We start from the raw sequence: 11,611 nt of genomic DNA, 5'->3' as shown, positions 1-11,611 counted from the left end.
CCCCCAACCACTTCTCTGAAATTTACCAGATTCAAACCTTAAGGCAAGAAAAAAAGTGTTTCATATACAAACCGATCAGGGTATTTGCAGATAATTGCGAATGTCAAATACTCGCGCGTGATGACAAAGTGCAGAGATTGCCAGGACCTGAGCTGGGGCCTGAAGGGCGGGAGCTGCTGGGCTGGCCAGCCACCTCAATCCTGCTCAGAGGCAGGAGGGGGTGGCATCCGCCGGCATCTGCCCACACTACAATTAACTAAGACTTGCCTCTTAGAGCCAGCAGCGCGGAGCTCATTCATATATCCATTCAGAGTCCTCTCCCTGGCTGGCTCAGCTAGGAAGTGCTGGGGTGAATCCTGAGCCAGACCAGCCTGACCCCCTTTACTCTAGGTCCCAAGCATTAAGTAAACACACGCCAGCCAGTTGAACCTCAAAAGCAAAGGCCCCCTACCTGCCCCCACCCCAACCCAATTGCCATTGCTCCCTCTTCCTAAGACGAGACACACGCACACAGGGAGGAGGGTCACCAGCCACTCTGACAGCAACCACTTCATCTTTGTAGTGTCAGGGTTGCTTTTACACAGAAATATAGAATGGGGGGAGGGGAGAAGGAGGAGGAGGAAGGAGGAGGAGGAAGAGGAGGAAGAGGAGGAGGAGGAGGCAAGAATCGGAATCTCAGCCTTTTACCCCCACTCCAATTCTTGGAGGGGATCTACACTCAGCTTGCCAAAACGGACCATGTTAGAGTTTCAACAAAAGCCAAAGGAGCCAGTTTTTTACTGCTTCCTGGTCAAGCTTTCCCGACGTCCTCTTCTCTGACCCAGGCAGAAACAATCACAATGTTTGAGATTGCCCTAGTCCTCCCGGAAAGGGCCTAGAGTTGGGAATGGGGAGTGCTCTTGTTAGATTAAAAAAGTTAGTTTCTGGAGATCGGGGGTCTCTTGCTGATGGTATAGTGAAAGCTGGTGAAGACCCGTGGTTTCGGGAGGGAGGAGTCTAGAATCTCAAAGGTGATGAGGACTAAGTTGTTGTTCTAGTCTCAGCAAGATTTGGAGGCTGGAAGGAGATGTCAGAGCAATGGTAGAGGAGAGATCTGCACTTATGGATTAACATCAATAACCTATTCGCTCCAGGGGTTCCCATTCAACACCGTCTGGGAGGGAGTTATCTCAGATCTTCATCCCACTGTCCCCTTTTCTTTCTGAGAGAGGAAGACTTCGGGTGGAAAGGGAGGGACTTAAAAATGGAAAGGTGTGGCCAATGCCCTAAAATTGTCGGCACTCCAGTTTCTGGAAGTTTTCAATGATAAACCGGAAAGCAGACAGGGCTGGAGCGGAGTTGAGGGGAAGGAAGGCTTATCTTAGGGAAAGTAGAGAGGCATGAACCCAGATTCATAAGGAGGAGGATGGAAGCTGCCGGGTAAAAAGGCCTTGGGGTACAGAATTCTCCAACATTTGGGAAGTCAAATCTGGTCCCGGAAGTCCGGTGCCAACTTCTCAACCACGGGCCACCAGGAACTCTCTGAGCACCGAGCCCTTCATGTTCCTAACCCGGAAGGTTTCGATCTGGCCCGAAAATCCTGACTTGAGGTCTCTAGGAACTCAAAGAACAGCTTGTCCTGAAGGGGATGTAGGACGACAGCCAGTATTTTTAAGAGCCTGGCGGCCAGCGGTGCTGCAACTGTAAGATGTGATTCGATTTGACTTTCCAAATCAAAGTGCATTGATTGGCGCCTAAAGAGTTCACGGCACATAACTGTCTTAATTAAACCTGCTATAAACAGACACATCACTTCTTGCACAGAGAACTTGGGGAGATGGCAGAGGGTCTGGCCGAAACCAGGCTAGAGCAATGCTCTTTAAAAAAAAAAAAAAAGTGCAAATGAGGCAAGACCAGAAAAAGAATAAAAGTGGATTTTCTGCATCCTCAGAAAACAGATGAACCGAAACCAAAACTCAGGATAAGAGGGAGTTATGAAGGACAGCCAGGGTTCCCAGTGCAGTGCTGTTGGGGAACCAAGTCCAAGGTAGGGAACCAGTAGTGGACAGCCTAGAGGGCAGGTTGAGGAGACAGAGGTGCCTAGCACTAAGGCTCCAGGTTACCCTCATTAGGCCCTGTACTTTTCTTCTTACTCCTTCCAACTTTTCCTGGCACTTCCTCAAAATCACACACCAGCAGGAGAACACTTCATTCCTGGACATGGCCGGCCAATGCGGAGAGAACAAAGATGACTCATATTGAGCTCCCTGGACACAGGCATTGCACTGTCCTGGTTGCTGGGGAAGACAATTGAAGGTGATGAGTGTTTTCAGGAACCTGATGGAGAGCCAATGGAAAGGAAAGTTGTTTGCCAGTAACCCTCTTGAAGGCAGGAAGAAGAGATACAGGTCCGCAAGAGCTTTTCAAGATGTGCTAGTGTTGTTGCATGTACCCGAGTATCAGTGTGGCTGGGGCAATCTTGAGTGTGAAAGGTCAGCCCCTCCTCACCCCACCCCTGTGTTGCTGGTCTCAGGAGAAGGAGGCTGAGCCCAGTAGGTCAGCTAGATACCTCTTTCCTCTTGGAATGTGAAGAGGGGTTGTTCTAATCTCTGAACTCTGGACATTACTTGGCAGAGGCAACCCTCAGCCTGCTTGGCTTCAGGTCTCCAAGCCTAAAACCACAGGAACCAGGAAAACCTGTCAATTTCCTAGCAAACAGTGAAAAGGAAAAGTTTCCCCACGGTAGTGAAAACATGGGAGATGTGCACGCACGGGTTTGGGTATGCTTCTGGTAACTTCAGAAGCCAACACGTTGCCCCCTGGAAAATTCGAATTCCATTTCTTTTTCTCTGACCACTTAGTATCTGGTCCTATTAATAATGCTGCGGCAAAAATGTTCTTCATTTCGTTTAAATGACACCTGTATAATATACTAGCTGTGCTGCCTTTGAAAAAAGAATTTAACTTCAGGTAAATTTCAGTATAACACATTTCCAAGTTGTTTTCAAGTCCAGTCTTTAACTTCCATGTGTAAAAGAAGAAAAACAAAACAAACAAGAAGCCCACATGCTTAGTAAAAACCACTCCAGGTTTTACTTTCCAAGATTTTTGTATGGGTTGAAACTACTGCAAAGACACTAATTAATTGACTATAAGCAATTCTTGTACACGGAACAATCTTCTCTATCCTAAAAATTAAACCTTAATACATGGATAGGAAAATATCTACTGTTGGAAAAATGTTCGAAATAGGAGTAGAAATAAAAATTTAAATTGTATTATGGAATAGACTTTTTACTAAAACCAAATTATCGCTAAAATCTGAATCTGAACACAGTGAAAATTAGTTAAAAGGCAATATTAAGGAAACATTGCCATTTTCTTAAACTGTCCCACAAAATGGTAAAGTGTTTCCTCTTCCATTTTTCTTGTGCTTTTTTTTTTTCTCTTCCGAAATAACCACTGTTCACCTCTCAAAACGCTCCATTCCTGAGCGCAAATCATGATTGTTCTGTATGCAAAGTGCTTTGAAAACGAACAAAACAAACACCTTCCTTAAATTCACACTCACACTACACAAACGCACACCACGTAGTCACTCCGTTTTTGAAAACGTGGAGAAGAGTGGGAGAGAGGGAGAGAGGGGAAGGAGGGAGGGAGGGAGGGAGGGAGGGAGAGAGAGAGAGAGAGAGAGAGAGAGAGAGAGAGAGAGAGAGAGAGAGAGAGAGAGAGAGAGAGAGAGAGAGAGAGAGAGAGAGAGAGAGAGAGAGAAGCATAGGTAACCAACAAACCCAATTACTAAGCTTTATTGATACTAAAAGGAAAAGTTCCCCTCGTAAAATTTCTCTGAGCTTATTAGTTATTTAAATCAGCCCCGGGGCAGGACCTGCGACGCCTAGGGCACCTTCCTTGGCTCTCGGAGGTGAGCGGCCAGCATCGGCGCCTCGTTGACCCACCACTTCTCACTAGGGACTGGGCAAGAGGGGCGAAGGCAAGCGCAGAGAGCTGAGGTGAGCCACTTGGCCGGGACTGTGAGGCTTGGCAGGGTAAGACGGTCATGGGTACCAGGTATCAGAAATGAACAGATCTCTGCTGCTGCTGAGGCTGTGGGAGAGCAGGCCAAGCTGTCGCGGAGAGGCGCAATTCAGCCCTCCCGACTGCAGTGATATATTTTGGGTGGCACTGGTCACTGGTTCCAAAGATCCAGATCTGGCCCGGCGAGGAACTTGCACGTTCGGGAGTCCAGGACATGCTCCTGTTATAATTAGGATGGGCACTGGGTGATTTTACACCTTTCTGAATAGGCTATTTATTCCCTTCAATCGCTGGCAGTTCCACTGTGCACTTATTTGTGTTTGTGTGCAAGTGAGGGGATGGGTAGAGGTGGGTAGAGAATTTAATTTATTAAACAACAACAACAACAACAACAACAACAACAACAACAACACCCTTCCTAGCAAAGTATTCTAAGCCACGTCTTAATGCGACTCCAGACCGGCGCCAGGTGACGCCTAGCTCTGCTGGGCTCGTCCTCAGGAAGGAAGCGGAGGGAAGGCACCCACTGTGCGTGAAGAGGACAGAGTCCCGGGATGCAGAGTCTCAGTCACCCGGACTTTAGTTCAGACAACAAGCCTAACTGGACTAAGAGAGTGCCTGGTGGGCTTCTTGTGACCCTGAGAAAAGTGAAAGCGCCATCCAAGGAAGTGTTCTACGACCCCCCAGCAGTCCCTGGGCAATTTGGTCTGCAGGATACACTGACTACGCGCCTTCTCTGTGGTCCCAGTAAGTGCCTAGACATTGCGTCCTGGCCTGAACAACTTCTCTGTGAAGTTCGAGCCTAGCAGCGGAGTCGCAGTGAGCTCCGGCGACTGCTCCGGGTAGGGCTGCTTGGCATCCGACCGCCTGAACTCCCCTGCCCGGGTTAGGGTGGTGTGGGTCTGCCTGCCAAGGAGTTTGGGATGCTGGTGGATGGCATGCCTTGCTCTTTTTAGGTGTAGTTTTCAACACAAGCGTCTGGGCACAACTGCAGGCAAGGTTGTTTTGCATACGTGGTCACAGTTTGGTGTTGAGTAGTCTGATGGTGCCCTGGGCCGGGCACCGCACCCGCTCCACTCCTCATTAACCTGAGGATTCCCGGCGCTGCGGAAGGGTTCGCTCCAGTCAGCTCAGCAGGTTTCAGCCGCAGCCCACGCGGTGGCGCTGTAGGGAGGCATCGCCTCGACTCTGGGCGGGGACCCCTGGCAGTGACCTGGTCTTGGAGGTGGAGGGACCTTGGCCACTATTCTTGGTCTCTAGATCTTCACTTTAGGCCTGAATTTCTCAGCCTCGCTAAAACAGCGCAGCCCCAAGATCCGGACGAAAGGCCGGGGCGGTTCCTTTGGCCTTTTCTCCCTCCTGCCTTGTTAATTTCCATCATTTGCAGTAGATTTCTACGCATAGACTACAATAACTAGGCAGTCATTTTCTCGTTGCTACGGAAGGAAATTACCCATTAAGGCATTGAAAAAAAAAAAAAATCCGTCGATCCCAGGAGCCCTGGTGTTGGGGATATTTATGCCCTGAGTCGCCAGAGATACCCCCTGCCTTTCCCGAATTTTCCACAGGGCGACCAGGAATCTGACACCCAAATCTTCACCAAGGACTCTCCCGGCTCTGAAACCTGTCTCCTCACTACTCTCTAGAAAGCAGAGCCCACACCGATTGCCCATCTCTGTCACCTAGGCTCTCTGACAGAAAGCTACGGGTCTTCCCTGGCACAGTTGATGGAATAATGCTTGGTACTCTTTCCCCCCCCACCCCACCCCCTTGGGCTTTGGCCTCGGTGTGTTGTCCTGAACTCCAGCTCCCAGACAGCTTGGCAGCTCGGCTCTCGTGGACTAGTTGCCACCACCCTACCCCAATACCTTGTGTCCTCCAGTCAGTCTCATCTCTGACCAGGCCTCATAGCCATGTTCCTCTCGGACCCTAGGAGAATCCCACCACCTCCTAGGCTGTCCTACCGCACCGCCTCCCGCCCAGGCCCCTTAGAGCGACCAGGGCAGCTAACTACGAGTCCTATTATCTTTGCCTGGTGCGGGTTGATCTCTTAGGTTCTGATGCCAACAAGGAAGCTGGGTGATAACGAAGTAAGTGTCGCCAGCCGCTGCGCTCTGGTCAGTCCCCAGAGAGGTCTGAGAAAGTTGGCTTAAGCTCATCCTAGAGGAGCTGCCCTTCATTCAAGACCCGTCCGGGTTCCCCAGTCTCCTGGCCAGTTCTCTCCAGCTCCTTGTCCACTTGACTCGCTGGATTTGCAATCTAAATGCAGAGGTAGTGTGAGGTCTTTTAAAGTGTTGGTCGCTTAACTTTCCACGGACAGTCTGAGACCAAAATTGGTATGGGCATCCTTAGTAAGAAATAAGTCCCTCTCGTTCCCCACTCCCCGCCCCTAGAGGGACCAGCTCTAGGAGAAGCCCGTCTCGATTCCTAGAAGCCGTCCCTTCGAAGGCTTTTAAGGTGGCGGTTTCCACGAAGTTTGAAATGAGTGCTCTGGGGTGGAGAGAGAGAGAAAAAAAAACAGCACAAACTTTGAGCGCTCTAAAAGAGGCAGCGCACTTTTGGAAGTGCCTGGGTCACCAAACTTGAGAGCCAGAGAGGCTGCGGGTAAATGCTGGGCCTTCAGAGCTCATGGCCGGCCGCAAAGCGGCGAGCTTGGCACTCTTGTCCTACCAGGGCTGTCGGGCCTAGGTGGTCTAAGGCTAGCACACAACCTAAGCCGACAAGTGCAGAGGACCCGCACGGCCAAAACCGCAGAGGCAACAGGAGAAATCAAACACCATTGTCATTAAAAGTGTAGAGCAGGCCTTATGAGGGCGAAGGCCTGGGTAGAACGGAAAGCAGTCTAGCAAGGAAGGGAAACTGTGGCACTTATCCCCAGCCTGCAAAGTCCCAGTGCTTTTGTTGTTGTTGTTGCTTAAAAATAATAATAACAGTGTGATTGTGAAAGACAGGCGGCCTTTGACTACCTAAGGCAAGGAGGGAATTTTAGGGCTAGGAGAATCCGAGAAAAGTTTGAGAAGATCTCCCTCAAAAATGTAGGTCAGAAACAACTGAGAAAACAACACCCCCCCCCTTACATTCTGAGCCTGGAGGAAGCATCTTCTTAATTTGGTGTGTGGGGGGTGGGGGTGGGGAGTTTTGAATAAAAGTATTTTAAAAGGCGAATGTACTTATACCATTTAAAAAAGTATGATTGTTTCAAAAAATGTTTGGAAATTAACCGTCGTGGGGATTACAAAAATGAAACCAAACAGTTTTTTTGAATCATCATCAAATATATTTATTCACTGTTTTTAAAAATGAAAATGACAAATGTTTTAAAAGTATTATTTAAAATATAAATTACTGGAGTAATTAGAAGTGTTTGAAATTATTTGCTTTAGCTGAAATGAAGTTAACAAAACTGGATTGGGAAAAACATGTAACTTGAAACAGAAAAGGCCTTTATCCGGGTCAAAACTTCAGGGAAAAATTCACACTGGGTATGCATGGCAAAACTTTCTAGAATTCTCCTTTTATGAAACGAGAGAAATTTGAAAATGCTCTACTAAAAATAAATCTGTCAACAATCAAAGTACAGTTTTGATGACATCGAATGACACATTTTCGTGTATATTAAATGTAATTTGTTTAATTTTTTAAATGTAATTTTAAATAATTTAGAATTTTTTGTTCTAGGTGGTAGATTTTCTTTTCATTATCAAAAATCGACAAAAGAAATAATGAATTTGAAAGGGTGTAGAATCTAGCCACAATGCACATTTAATTGCACTTAATTGTATACTTTATTTAAATAGACTTTGTTTTTAAAAATAATTTAGAATCAATAGTTCCCCTCAAAGCATAATAAAATATGTACACTTTATAAAATATTAACCGATTAAACAACACTGCCCTGTTGTTTATAAGAGTGTAGCTGAAGTTCATAATTATACTGTTGACACAAGCCAGTGAGGTGAGCGAAGAGATCCTTAGCAAGATGCAAATGACGATTTTCCGACAGTGATTTTTATAAAATAGCTCATTAATGACAGGAAAGAATCGTTCCAACCACCGCATCATCAGATATAATAATAGTGACGAATCAGACAAAAAAGATCCCCACTAAAAGATTTGCATTTTTTTTCCAGAAGTCCTCAAGTCCTAATATCATCAATTCTTCTTAGTTCGTGGACATTGGGCCCGGAGGTGGATTCTGTAGTTCCAACACCAAGGTAGGAAAGGAAACGGGGTGGGAGGGGGGGTAATACCGTTAGTATATAAATAAAATATATGCATTTCCAATTTTAAAAACAGGCTAAGTTTGACAGCGATAGCTAAGTTTTTGAAACAACCCTTCTCATTTCGATATGCTATAACATTGTTCTTTTTTAAAGTTTGTGGATCAAACTTACAGTTTCTTTTTTTCATTGCTTCAAAAAACAAAAAAACAAAACAAAACAAAACAAAACAAAACCCTTTCAGCTACAAGGGTTGATTTTACTTGAGCCACTTTGCTTTCGCGGGCTTGGAATTTTCTCTAGCCCCTCTGGCTGGGCAGGTTCGTGGGAGCACGGAATTTGGGGAAGGAAAAAAACAGGGAGAAGAAAAAGGCTTCCTAAAACTGCGGTAGCTCCCTGGAGGATTACTACCCTGCCAGGCTTGGCTCAGCTCCGCTCGGCTCCCCTTGCCGCCTGGGGCTTCTGGTGAAGTTGGTGGGCGGCTCCTTGAGTGGGACTCACGGAGGTCTGGGCACCGAGATCTAGGCCAGGGACAGGTTTCGTTTCGGGGACCCTCTTTCTTTTAGAAACCCCCAGGCTTCCCTGGCCGTGGGTTTGCGACTCTTGGGGCGTTGCGGGGGGGGAGGGTCAATGGGGTTGGTTACCAAGCAAGTGGACAGCAGCCCAGTCTCCAGCGCTACTCTGGGATTCAACCTCCACTGGCCCAGCTCAAGGCCAGGATTTAGAGAATTGCCTCGAGCGCGTTTCCCGAAACCGAATTTAGTTTGGCCCTCTGGCGCCGCCGTACAGTCAATGCTTCTTAAGGGGGACTAGTGGCTCGGGTAACCGGTGGAAGCCGAGTCCTCGGGGTCCTGGGGAACTGGAGGGAAAGCCCCGGTGCACAGAAGGGACAAGAGGTGCCGCCGGTTCTGTTCAAGGGGCTTCTCTGGCCGGAAGGCCGGAGAGGACTGGTTCATATTTTCTCCTCTGAGGTTCCAGCGGCGGGCACCTCGCCGGACGCGGCGGGCACCTCGCCGGGGCCGCGGCCCCTGCCCACGTGCTTTTTTTTTTTTTTTAAGGAGGTCCGCGCCCTTGCCGAATGGCCAAGACAAAAGCGCGGCGGGCAGCGGGGTTTGGGCGGACAGTCACCGCGCCACCTTAAACAAGTAACGCGGCGGGAGCCGAAAGGCTAGGGCCGCGGGAGTCCGCAAAAGTTTGTGGCTCCCAAGCCTTAGAAGGACCAGCTAGGGACTCCTCGGCGCGGCCTCGCCCGGGGCGGAGAGGCTGGGTCCCCACGGCTCAGCTCTGCCCGCGCCGAACTCGGTCCTCAGCCGCTGAGGGTCTTCGGGAGCCCCAGTGCTGCAACCCGAGGGGCGCGCAGCTTCGGCGTCCCGGCCAGCACAGTGTTCTGGCCTCCGGGCAGCTCGGGCTGCGCCGCTCGCTCGCAACGTAGCCCGCGTGGCGAGAGTGGCAGGGATGCATCCTGCCTTGTGCCCACGGAGCAACCCTTTCTCCGTGCCGGACCCACAGCCAGCCGGACGGGCGGAGTCTCGCTCCAGGCGTTCGGGACACCCGGGCTATTGTTCCGGACCCGCGGCCGCACGGGATTTGAGGGAGAAGTGGCCTTGCCCAAACGCGGCCGGGAGCGCATCGGGCCGGGCCGGTCGGCTCCGAGCTGATGGGGAGCTCGCTCGCACCGGGAAAAGTTGCTCCGAGGGGCGGAGGCGGTGGGTGGTGGGCGGAGGCGGTGGGTGGGGGAGGCGATCGCCCTCCTATCTCCAAAGTCGAAAGTACTCGGCGCAATTAACAGAGCCCGGAGACGAGGCAGCCTCAGCCGCCTCCCGAGCGCCAGCCTGCGCCTCTGCGGCGAGCCGCGACACGGAGCGCCCGCCTAGTCGCCGCAGCCTGCGCGCCGGGACGAGTGCGCCTAGGGGCTGGGCGAGGCGGCTGCGCCCTGGACTTGCTACAAGGAGGAGGACCAGACCCTGGGCCCTGGCGTTCGTCAGCGCTTAGACGCACCCATTCGTCGGCCGTGGCCACCGCCTCGCGCCACACTCAGTCCTCAGCCATCCGTCCTTCGTCGACCGGTGCTTGAGGTCCTTGCCTCCCTGCTCCCACCTCCGACTCTCCCCTTCCTCCTTTCTCCCTGACTCCCACCCCCTCGCCTATGCCTGAGCCTCCTCCGCAGCCCGGCTCCTTGGGTCGCCGTGCTCACAGCGATTGATTGATTGATGTTTAATTTCCTGCCAGGCGGGGCCCCCCTCCCCCCGCAACCTTCCCAGCCCTCCTCCCCGCCCCCCACTCCCCTCCTTCATTGCGGTGGACCAGTCTGGCTTGGGTTTAGATCCATCCCCCCCATTCCCATCCCGAAATAACCCAGAGACATCCCCTACCCCCACCCCAAATTATTATTTTGAAGGCGCTAGATCTGGGGACCGAAAGGGGGAGGGGGAGAAATCGGAAACCGAGGACAACCCAAAAGGACTCACTTTGCCTGATGACTCAACGCAACTAATAATCATCTCCCTCTCAGTGTCTTTCTCTCTGCGGCTTGTCAGTGAGTCCGGCTCTGGCTTCTGGCAGAGGCAGCCGCGTGGGGAAGAGGTTGGAGGTGACAGCTTGTGCGGCCGCCGCGTTTTCTCTTGCGCGCGGTCCGGGGTCTCCGCACCTTCCCCGCTCTTGGTGGCACCGTCCCCACGACTCTGGCCGCGCCTCCTCTGGAGCTAGCGGCTGTAGGAGCCAGCAGCCGCCGCAGCCTCCCAGTCCTCAGCCCTTTCTCTCCAGAATCGGTCTTCTACCCGAAGGTGTGAAAGGCTCTTTCAGCCCCCTCCCCCCCCCCTTCTCCGCCGTCCCCTCCCCCGCTCGCTCTGGTGCCCCTTCGGAGGAGTCCTCCTTTCCCTCTCCTCCTCCTCCCTCACTGCCCCCCGCCCCCATCATCATAACAACCATCTCCGAACCAGAAGAAGACACCCTGACCCAGGACCTTAAACGCTAGGACCGGGGAAGAGGAAAAGGAAAGGGGAAGGAGGAAAGAGAAAGGAAGACTAGGACAACACTACAAATCACCAAAAACTTTCCACCCTGGATTCTCTACTTTTGCTCCATGGACAGAGCCCCAGCCAGCCAAGTTTCAGACAGACCGTGAGCAGTAAGTACGCTGGGCGAGGGCTCCCACGCGGCGCCTGTAGTTCGGAAAGCCCGGGGCGCGCTAAGTTCCCTGGCTGTTCCCGGGCTCTGGCTCTCACGCGTGCTTAGGCAAAGTCTGGAAGTGCGGTGGAGCCTTCGCTCGCAACCCCTCCGCGCACTCCCTACATCTTTCGCATTCTTCCTTCCCCTCTCTGTCCCACCCCTTCACCGTGTCTGGACTCGGGGCGACTAGGCTTCTCCCGGGTCCAAAG

The 11,611-nt window shown here is 51.3% G+C and overlaps 1 protein-coding gene across 4 annotated transcripts in view; it reads left to right on the top strand.

Annotated features, from left to right (window-relative positions):
* The first annotated feature begins 3,722 nt into the window (after positions 1-3,722).
* Satb2 (SATB homeobox 2) overlaps positions 3,723-11,611 on the top strand; it is a 179,284-nt gene continuing 171,395 nt past the window's right edge. The window contains exons 1-2 of one of the 4 annotated variants that reach the window (XM_021197607.2): positions 3,723-3,989; positions 8,145-8,228. The gene's annotated coding sequence lies outside the window, so the exon portion shown is untranslated. Of the gene's footprint in view, positions 3,990-8,144; positions 8,229-10,516; positions 11,362-11,611 lie in introns of those variants that run through there. The other 3 variants (XM_029538578.1, XM_021197606.2, XM_029538577.1) reach the window with 3 other exon arrangements.

The sequence above is a fragment of the Mus pahari genome, chromosome 5, assembly GCF_900095145.1.
Source record: "Mus pahari chromosome 5, PAHARI_EIJ_v1.1, whole genome shotgun sequence".
Taxonomy (NCBI): Eukaryota; Metazoa; Chordata; class Mammalia; order Rodentia; family Muridae; genus Mus; species Mus pahari.
Note: the sequence above shows the minus strand (reverse complement) of the source record. Positions and strands in the feature narration are given on the sequence as shown.